We start from the raw sequence: 10,645 nt of genomic DNA, 5'->3' as shown, positions 1-10,645 counted from the left end.
TGAAGCCTTGGGATGATTTAGATGGAGCTTCGCGATGAGATAAAGTGGAAACTTGGAATACCGGGAGAAAAGATAAGGCATCTCGAACAGAGAATGTGATATGATGAACCAGTCCGGAAAGCAGGAATTAAACACTTGGATGAACACAAATAAGAATTACATTATGCTTATCCTTCACCAATTAAATTGATGACAAACAATGGATTTGGCACACTACTTATTCTCATAGAAAGGATTAAGATAGATATAGCTCAAACTTGAGAAGGTCTTCAACGAACCACCGGTGAAATCGAAACGACAAATGAGTTGATATGATAAAGAAGGATGAGAAATCTTAAAGAACCATCGTAAGGATTGAAAATGAACGAATAAAAGATAATGAGACATCAGAAAGAATTTGCAAATGAACGAAGATGCTTGAGAGAACTTAAATACAAGTGAAACAAGGAGAACGAATAAATCACGAACTGATAAGAGAATACTTGGATGACACACCGGTAAGATTTAGAGAATGAGATGTGAAATCTGAGAATGAAATGAACCCGAAATGATGGCCTTCGGACAATCGAACTGAAAAGACTCATGAATTTCTCTGAAAAGGTGAAAAGAATCTCACAATCGAAAACAATTATGAGAGGATGGCAACAAGCTAGCACCATGAGTCTTGTCGAAAATGGAGCAAGATATGGAGGAAAAAAATCTTCTTCGGTCTTCAAATCTGAGAATGACGACGAGAGACACCACCATGAACTATTTAGACACTCCGGAAGAATCAAAACGAAGAGGTTGAGCCAACGATGAAAAGAATTCGACAGCTCTTGGAGAAAAACATGAGACTGATGATAATTCATTCTTACGTCAAACTTTGAAAGATTTGCGAATAACTCCGTTAAAATTAGAAGAGTCAGGTAAGATCCTGGAAAAAGACGTGTGGGTTGGGGCCCACTCAAAAGATACACCATAGAACGATTTAAAAGAGAGAATGCACCGGTTGAATTAAATGGCTTGAATAAGATAACATCCTCGAGATAGGTTGAACGGATCTTAAATGATTAGACGAGCCTTTTGAGATATCTTGAGCACTCCGGAACAAATGAATAGCGAGAAATGAATGAATATGAGGAGCACCAGCATGAGAAGGTATTGAAACGAGGAAAGGATATGATCAACAAAGCTTGACTTGAATCCACCGGAGAAGAAAATGAGTGAAGAGTGACGAAATTGAAGAGCATCTTCATGTGAAACACCGGGTAAGAACATTGAAAGAAAAGAATGAAGAGACTTCACAAGAATGAAAGGATACTTGATTAAGACATCCGAGTCCTTGAAGAAAAAGGGTGGGAGGGTGGGAAAACAAAGGCAATTTGGGACGGATGAAATGAACACCGATGAGAAGAACTGATAATTGATCCCGCGAATGTAGGAATGATCGGATCCACCTGAAGAGAAAACACTGGTTGAAAAGGAATTACATGACAATCTCGACTATGAAGAAGGATTGGTATTCACATAGGAACATGAGAATACCACTCAGACAAGGGATGGAATCCACATTTGACTTCGAAGCAACTCGAATACCATAACTCAAAAACAAAACAAGGATTGGCTTGCAGAATTAGCCGGAACAAACATATGATAGAGATTTCGTCCAAATTTTTCGTGGTGGGGCCTACACGGGCTCGATCATGCAGCACCATCATGTACAAGGCAGTGCACATGACATACGAAGCGTCCCCGAGTCAGCATAGCCAAGGACTCTTTAAGACACAACGAGACCACTGTAAAACCAACCGTGGATAGGCGGACCACTAGACGTCGAACCCCAATTTCATATCATACATCTGTCGGAAAGATATCCTCAGAGCTACTTGAATTCCCACTTAGAAACTCCCGAAACTTTCCGGTTATGCAATCAGGTGTTGGGGATACAGGGGAAGCATAATATCTCACCCAAAACTAGCAAATCCTACATCCAGCTGTATCCATCCTTCAACACATAACCAAGAAACCTTCGAAAATCGTTTACCGCAACCTTCGAAAAGCATCCGTTATACGAGTTATGGCAATAATCCCGAACTCCCGCCCCAGTACTGGGTGGCGTCGAGGTTATCTCACCAACAACTGCATAAAAGAGATTTTCGATGTCGGCGAACTTAGTAATTCCAGAATTGCAACGATAAAATTGTGACGACAACACCTTGGAGCTCAACTCCCCGGGACACTGCCACAACCACTAAATGTCAGGAGGCACCAAGAACAATGTTCTCGTCACAAAGCCATCAGAACGATTCCAAGATACCCGCGTGATCCTAATTTTTTTAGTGAAATTTGAGAAGAGAAGAGTAAAAACTCTACGTCAAGATGCCTCACCAGAGCGACGAAGGGACTGAGGAGTAAAAAGAATCCTACTCTCCGATATATATAATCCTAAAAGACACAATTTTTTTTCCAGACTCAACAACGCTAGCGATTCGATCAAGCAGGGGGCTCCTAAGGTCGGGGAAGGCTTTGATACCAACTTGTAACACCCTTGATGCTGCTATATCTCCCACATGTCGAAGCACGACTTAGAGGCATAACCGCATTGAAAGCAATGTCGCAAGTGAGGTAATCTTTACACAACCCATGTAATACATAAGGGAAAAAGAGATACATAGTTGGCTTACAATTGCCACTTCACACAATACATGAATAAAGCATTACATCATCCAGATACACACAAGGTCCGACTACGGAACCAAAATAAAAGAAGACTACCCCAAATGCTACACCAATCCCCGATCGTCCCAACTGGGCTCCACTACTGATCAGTTGGAAACGGAACAACATAACGAACACGATCTTCATCAAGCTCCTCCTTAAGCTCGGGTTGCGTCACCTGCACGGTATCATCGGCACCTGCAAACTAGTTTTGGAAGTATCTACGAGTCATGGGGACTCAGCAATCTCACACCCTCACGATCAAGACTATTTAAGCTTATAGGAAGGCTAACAGGTATAAGATCGAGCTGCAGCAAGCGACTAGCATATATGGTGGCTAAACATACACAAATGAGAGCGAGAAGAGAAGGCAAAGCACGTTCGAGAAATCTATGATCAAGAAGTGATCCTAGAACAACCTACGTTCAAGCATAACTCCAACACCATGTTCACTTCCCGGACTCCGCCGGAAAGAGACCATCACAGCTACACACGTGGTTGATGCATTTTAATTAAGTTAAGTTTAACGTTTTCTACAACTGGACATTAATAAATTCCCATCATCCCATAACCGCGGGCACGTCTTTCGGAAGTTCAAAACCCTACAGGGGTGTCCCAACTTAGCCCATCACAAGCTCTCACGGTCAACGAAAGATATTACTTCTCCCAGGAAGACCCAATCAGGCTCGTAATCCCGGTTACAAGACATCCTCGACAATGGTAAAACAAGTCCAGCAAGACTGCCCGATGCGCCGACATCCCGATAGGAGCTTCACATATCTCGTTCTTAGGGCACACCGGATAAGCAATCCGTACAACTAAAACCAGCCCTCGAGTTTCCCCGAGGTGGCGCTGCAAGGGGCTCTAGTTTGGACCAACACGTAGACAAGCACTGGCCCGGGGGGGGGGGGTTAAAATAAAGATGACCCTCGAGATGCACGACTCGCCCTCGAGTTTCCCCGAGGTGGCACTGCAAGGGGCTCTAGTTTGGACCAACACTTAGACAAGCACTGGCCCGGGGGGGGGGGGTTAAAATAAAGATGACCCTCGGGATGCACGACTCCCAAGGGAAAAAGCCTAGGTGGCAAATGGTAAAACCAAGGTTGGGCCTTGCTGAAGGAGTTTTATTCAAAGCGAATTTTCAAGGGGTTCCCATTATAACCCAACCATGTAAGGAACGCAAATCCGGGAACATAACACCGATATGACGGAAACTAGGTCGGCAAGAGTGGAACAAAACACTAGGCATAAGGCCGAGCCTTCCACCATTTACCAAGTATATGGATGCATTAATTAAATAAGAGATATTGTGATATCCCAACAAATGTATCCATGTTCCAAAAAGGAACAAACTCCAATCTTCACCTGCAACTAACAACGCTATAAGAGGGGCTGAGCAAAGCGGTAACATAGCCAAACAATAGTTTGATAGGACAAGGTGGGTTAGAGGCTTGGCTTAACAATATGGGAGGCATGATAAGCAAGTGGTAGGTATCGCAGCATAGGCATAGCAAAATAGCGAGCAACTAGCAAGCAAAGATAGAAGTGATTTCGAGGGTATGGTCATCTTCCATGAAATCCTGCAAGGAAGAAGAACGAGTCCATGAAGAAGATAAACGGACGTAGACGAACGGATCCTCACAAACGCGGCGTTATCGGAACTAACCCGAAGAAGCAACACCGGAAAGAAAGCAAAAAACATACTAAACAACCACCACATAAACACGTCATGATGCACAATCAAGTATGATGCATGTCCGGTCTTAAATATGCATGGCATGGCAAAGTGCACAAACAACCCTACAAATTAAGTGGAGCTCAATATGCAACTCCGTTGCATATTGACGAAACACCACATTCAAGTTATTTAGTTTGATCTCGTTTATGTACCCAACAATATTAAATGTTGGTTAACATGGCAAGGGTGAAGCATAACAAAACTATACTAGCTAAACAATTTAAATGGGGCCGGATATAGCAAACAACAAATACGGTAAATCCCCATATGCATTAGTAAATTAATGCAAACAACAATTTAAACCATCTTAATGTTGTTAACATGATGCGGATGACAAGAGCATTATGAAGCATTTGTCATCGTGGCGGAAACGAAAAAGGGTGCCACGGCAACAATAATGAAAATGGTGCCACGGCAGCGTTCCGGTTCCGGTAACTCGATTGAGATACCGATGCAAAGGAGAAGTGTGCGGATGCGTGCAAAAGATGGTGGGGCGCTCCGAGATTCCGTGTGTCCCACGAGTTGACGAAAAGGAAACGAGTGACAATTTGGACACGGTGCAAACCCCGAGCATCTCAAACATCACAAGCATTCGTTCACGGACGTCGTCTCGAGGTTATACCTTCAAAGCGTGCAAGAGGAACAGTTCTCGTTCGGTGCAAGGTAGAGGAAGTAGACGTTCTCGCGACGGCGGGAGTGGAAGTAGTCATTCTCGCACGCTCTAGGGTCGACTGTAGAGGTTCTCGTGATCTTGGCGACGATAGTGGTACATGTTTATCGATAGTCGAAGATGACGATTCGGAGAGGGTACTTGGCAACAAGCACATCGTCGGTAGTTGTGCACAATCGTTGTCGGACTTGACGGGTTCGAGGTCTTCGGACGTAGTGGTACATGTTCGTTTTTCGGAGAGGTACATGTCGTTCTTCGGTCATAGGTACTTGACTTTAATGCTACCCAGGTTTTCAGCGACGGTCGTTGTACACATGACGTTGGGGTACTTGTCGGTCCGGGTCTTGACGGAGTAGATGTACATGTTTCGTAGATGAACTTGGCGTAACCGTGCGATAGTCGAACTTGGCGGTCCGGTGCGGTAACCAACATGTAGGGGTACACTTGTTGAATTGGAACTTGACGAAATCCAAATGGAGGTAGCCGTCTATTCGGAGATGTTGCGACAACAGCAGCAGCCGGAAGTGCTCATGGGTGAGAGGGTCAGCCCTAGGACTGATACAGGGACCAGCAGGGGAGGTCCAGCGATGGGCATGGAGCGGCAAGGCGACAAGGACGAGGCCCGTCGGGGAAGCAAGGCGGAGCAGAGCAGAGGCGGAGGCCCCTGGCACAGGGACTTGGTGCGGCGACTCCCGACGCAAGGAGCAGCGGCTGCAGGCTGGAGCCATGCGGGCAGCGGGGCAGCAACGTGCGCTGGTGAAGACGGGGAAGCAGGGCAGCAACGTGACTTGACGCGGCTCCGGCGAGGGAAGAAAACAGTAGGAGGCGGCGGGGCTTGATGTATCCGGACGAGGGACTTGGCAAGAGAGGCGACCGCCATGGATGAAGGAGGGGAGCTGCTCGCTGGCGACGGCCGGAGGTAGAGGCACGACGAGGAAGGACTAGTGGCCGGCGTGGTCCTGGTGGAGCTCGGCGGTGGCGTCGCAGGCCAGCATGGCAGCGCCAAGGGGAGTGTGAGGATCGAGGAGAGGGATCGGGCGAGCGGGAGAGATCGAGGGAGATGGGGATCGGGCAGAGAAGGGGTCGAGCGCGGTGCCCTTCTCCTAGCAGCGCAAGGGAGCGGATCGAGAGGGAGATGAGCACGAGGGATCGGGCTAAGGCTCGCTAGGGTTAGGTTAGGGAGTATGCCGGCGCTGGATAGGTCTTGGAGGTCGGCCCAATGGAAAGGAAAACGGCTAGGCTGCTGGGCTCTCTCTTCTCCCTCCAAATCTTCTTTTCTTTTAACTAAATAAAAGAAAAGAAACTTGGAAGAAAAGCCGAGAGGGATTGCAGTGGCGTTTGGACATGAAGTAAATTTTCTCAGAGTCACAAAAATGAGCCTGATCCATGAAAAATGGAAATGATCACGTGGGTGATGTTTGAAACGAAATCCTTTGAATTTAATTCAAATGGTTTTGCATAGGAAGTAGGTGATAGGGAGGTCCAAAAATGTTGAGGTTTTTGGTGGAGCTCCGAAATACGATGAAAGAAATATATGGCCATGTTGGAGATCAAGAATTAAGATAACAACGACATTGGGATATTTTGCAAGTGTGTTTATGGGTGAATCCAAATTATTGGAATATTTAATATAGCTCTCTAAATATCGAGAGAATATGTTGTAAAGAGAATCACCATGTGAATTCCCTTGGTTTAAATGGATCAAAGATCCATGCCATTTATTTAGTTGAGATGCAAAAGACTTATGACATGATGACATGATGACATGACGCAAAGCACATGATGCAACGAACCAAAACGACTCACCCGACAACACTCGGAAACATGGAAGGCATCTGATGCTCCCGTCTTGGGGCGTCACAGCCACCTCCAATAATGTTGCTGAATACGAAGCACTCATTCACGGTCTCCGGCTTGCCAAGGAACTTGGCATTCGCCGGATCATGTGTTAAGGAGACTCTGACTTGGTGGTCCAGCAGTCGTCAGGTGACTGGGACGCCAAAGATGCAAACATGGCAAGCTACCGTTTCCTCGTCCAACAACTCAGCGGATACTTTGAAGGGTGCGAGTTCCACCATGTGCCAAGAAATGACAATGATGCCTTGGCACGAATCGGCTCCACCCGACAAGGAATACCAGCCGGCGTCGCCTTGCAACGCCTCCTTAAGCCATCTATCAAGCCATCGCCAGAGTCAGATTCCATCTTCGTGCCGGCTCCTCCCGAACCAATCGGATCCAACTTGAGGACCTCAGCAGCCGGCACGGGGAATTCGGCAGGCGGCCCGGACACTTCAGCAACCGCGCCCGGCCCTGGGACTTCATTGACTCAGCAAGCGGCAGCCGACTCCAACCCGTCGCCTCCCGGCCCAACCGCCCTCGTGTAAGTTGCAGTTTTGGCAGTTGAAGAAATAGCAGCACCTTCATAGGCACAGCCCATCCTCAACTTTTTGGTAAGCAAAGAGCTGCCGACTGATGAGATCTCGGCCCGACAAGTCCAACATCGAGCAGTAGCGCACACCATTGTCAACAGAGAACTTGTAAGACGCAGTGTCACAGGTGTGCACCAGCGCTACGTGGAGCCAGAGCAAGGTCAGGAAATCCTCAAAGATATCCACCAACCGAGTGTGGCCACCACGCGGCTTCAAGAGCTCTTGTTGCCAAAGCTTTCTGCCATTGGTTTTTCTGGCCGACTACTCTAGAAGACGCCAAAGGCTTGGTCTAGAAATGCAAAGGGTGCCAGAGGTTCCGCTCTAAGCCACATCAGCCGGCTTCTGCAGTCAATACCATCCCCATTGCCTGGCCCTTCACTGTCTGGGGGCTGGATATGGTGGGACCATTCTAGACAGCACGCGGCGGCATGACTCATCTGCTTGTCGTGGTGGACAAGTTCACCAAGTGGATAGAAGCAAAACCAATCAAGAAGTTGAATGGTCCGACTGCTGTGACTTTTATCGCCGACATCACCATCCGGTGTGGCATACCACATAGCATCATCACCGACAATGACACAAACTATGCCAAAGGCGCCTTGGCCCATTTCTGCGCGACGCAGGGCATCCGACTGGACTTAGCGTCTGTTGCCCATCCGCAGTCAAACGACCAAGTGGAGCGAGCAAACGGCCTCATTTTGTCAGGCATCAAGCCCCGACTGGTCGAGCCTCTGGAGCACTCGACCGGCTGTTGGCTTGACGAGCTGCCGGCCGTCCTCTGGAGCCTGTGCACAACTCCGAACAAGTCAACCGGCTTCACGCCCTTCTTCCTCGTCTACGGTGCCGAGGCCATCATCCTGATGGACATAGAATTCGATTCCCATCGAGCCACCATGTACACCGAGGAGGAGGCGATAGAAGCACGAGAAGACGGTGTCGGTCTACTGGAAGAGGGCCGGCAGCTGGCACTCAGCCGGTCCACCATCTACCAACAGAGTCTATGCCGATACTACAACCGGAAGGTCAAGCCAAGATCCTTCCAAGAGGGAGACCTTGTGCTCCTTCTGATCCAGCAAACAGCCGCCAGCACAAGCTCTCGGCACCTTGGGAAGGCCCCTTCATCATCAGCAAGGTGTTGGGCAATGACTCCTACTACCTGATCGATGCTCAGAAGCCTCGAGCACGCAAAAGAGACGACTCCGGCAAGGAGACAAAACGACCATGGAATGCAAACCCCCTCCGAAGGTTTTACAGTTGATGCAACATGTACCAAGCCAACTTTTGTATTAAGTATGAAGACTCTGGGTCCCCCGAGAAGAGCTCGGGGACTGTCCTCCTTTATTTATATGATAAGTATTATGCCTATGAATGTTTTAGTCCGCCTGGCACCGGGTTCGACCAGTCGACCCGGGGGCTCGCCACCTTGTACTATGTAATGCTTCTAGCAGCCGGACAAGTAATGTGTTGGCATTTAAGCCCTCTCCTGCCAAAGCCGTAGCTCGCAGAGCGGCTGTCCGGTAGGCAGGAGTCAAAGGCAGGAAAGGGTGCCCACATGAAAAATGGCTAAGGACCCAAAAGCATAAACATAGTTCAATCCGGCTCCCCGTCCGTCGATCGGCTGCTGTGTAGCCGGCCGACCGGCTAAGTACTTGCCTTTCCAAAAGTGGCTAAGTACTTAACCCAGCCATAGTCTGCAGAGTGGCTGTTCGGCTGGCAAAACGGCAACTGAGGGAGGACGGCAAAGGAAAAGGGCCAAGGAGCAGAAAGCAAGGAGAGATAGAACTCGGCAAAAATATTTACATATCAAAAGGCCCTTGGCCAACATTTAACAGAAGTTTGAAATACACCCCATGGGTGGAATTGTGCGAAGCTAACAAAGTTCGTCAAGACTGATAAGCAGGAAAAAACAAAGATAAATTGGCAGCCTAGGGAGCAGCAGACGGATTCGGCGGAACGGTGGAGTCGGTGGTGCCGGTTAGTGGAGCGGTTGGCTGGTCAGTCTCTGCTTGGTCGCCTTCAGCAGCAGACGGTCTGCTCGGGCGTGGCTCTTTGCTGGAGGCATGGTCGAGCTGAGGCTGGCCGTCCGCTTCAAACTCTGGCACTTCCTCTTCACCTTCCTCGTCCTCCTCATCTTCTCCCTCGTTGCTGGAGTCGATCACTTCGGCCGAGACCTCTCCATCCTTTGGGTTCGCCTTGGCACCATTCTCAGCCAGCTCCTGGACAAAGACGTTGGTGTTGGTGTACTCGGCAATCGCTGCCGCCCGCTTGGTGAGATCACGCTCCACCGCCACCAGCTCCTCCTGGGCCTGCTGTCGAAAGGTGGTCAACTGGGCTAGATCTAGTCTAGGGTACCACGCCTTGATGAACTCCAATGCTCGGCGTGCTCCATCCCGGGCCGAGGAGCCCTTCCAAGCCTCAAGATGCCCGGCCGCCACTTCCAGCCAGTCGGCAGTCCGATTGGGAGTGCGCGGAGCCGGCATGTCTGGCCACAGGGCGAAGATCGCCTGGGCCCTGACACGCTGAAGATGACGCAACATCCGATGAGCCTGCCAAAGGCGGGTCTCGATGCTGAGGAGCTACTCGCTAAGGGACCGGGGGGACGTCGGCAGCAATCTGCGCTCCTTCCGCCCTCCGTTCCTCGTGATAGGCCTCGATAGCCTGATTGGCGGCGCCGGAGTGGCCAGGGAAGAAGTCTGCTCAATCAGAAAGCAAAAGAGCAAAAGTTGGAAGACAAGAAGCCAGTTCGGTCAACCGGTAGCTCGAAGAAAGAAAAAAGAGGGAAGCTTACCGTCAACCATGTCTTCGATCTCGCCGAAGCCGGCAGTTAGCATGGCCTCCTTATCAGTCCAGGCGGAGCGCTCGGTCTTGAACTCAGCAAGGAGACCGGACTCCTTCGCCTCCGCCTCTTTCCGTGCCGTCTTGAGAAGCTCCGCCTGCTCCACCAGTTGCGTGGCCAGCCAGTCACGTTCTTCGGCCAGCTTGCTGCACTCCACCTCCTTGGCGTGCAAGGCGATGTCAGCATCACCAAGCTGCTATTGCAGGGCAGCATTGGCCTCTGCAACAAGGGAGAAAGAAAAAGGCGTCAGCAATCAACAAAGAAGAAGAGTA

The sequence above is a fragment of the Triticum aestivum genome, chromosome 4A (genome assembly GCF_018294505.1).
Source record: "Triticum aestivum cultivar Chinese Spring chromosome 4A, IWGSC CS RefSeq v2.1, whole genome shotgun sequence".
Classification (NCBI taxonomy): domain Eukaryota; kingdom Viridiplantae; phylum Streptophyta; class Magnoliopsida; order Poales; family Poaceae; genus Triticum; species Triticum aestivum.
The sequence above is the reverse complement of the archived record's forward strand: the minus strand, read 5'-3'. Positions refer to the sequence as shown.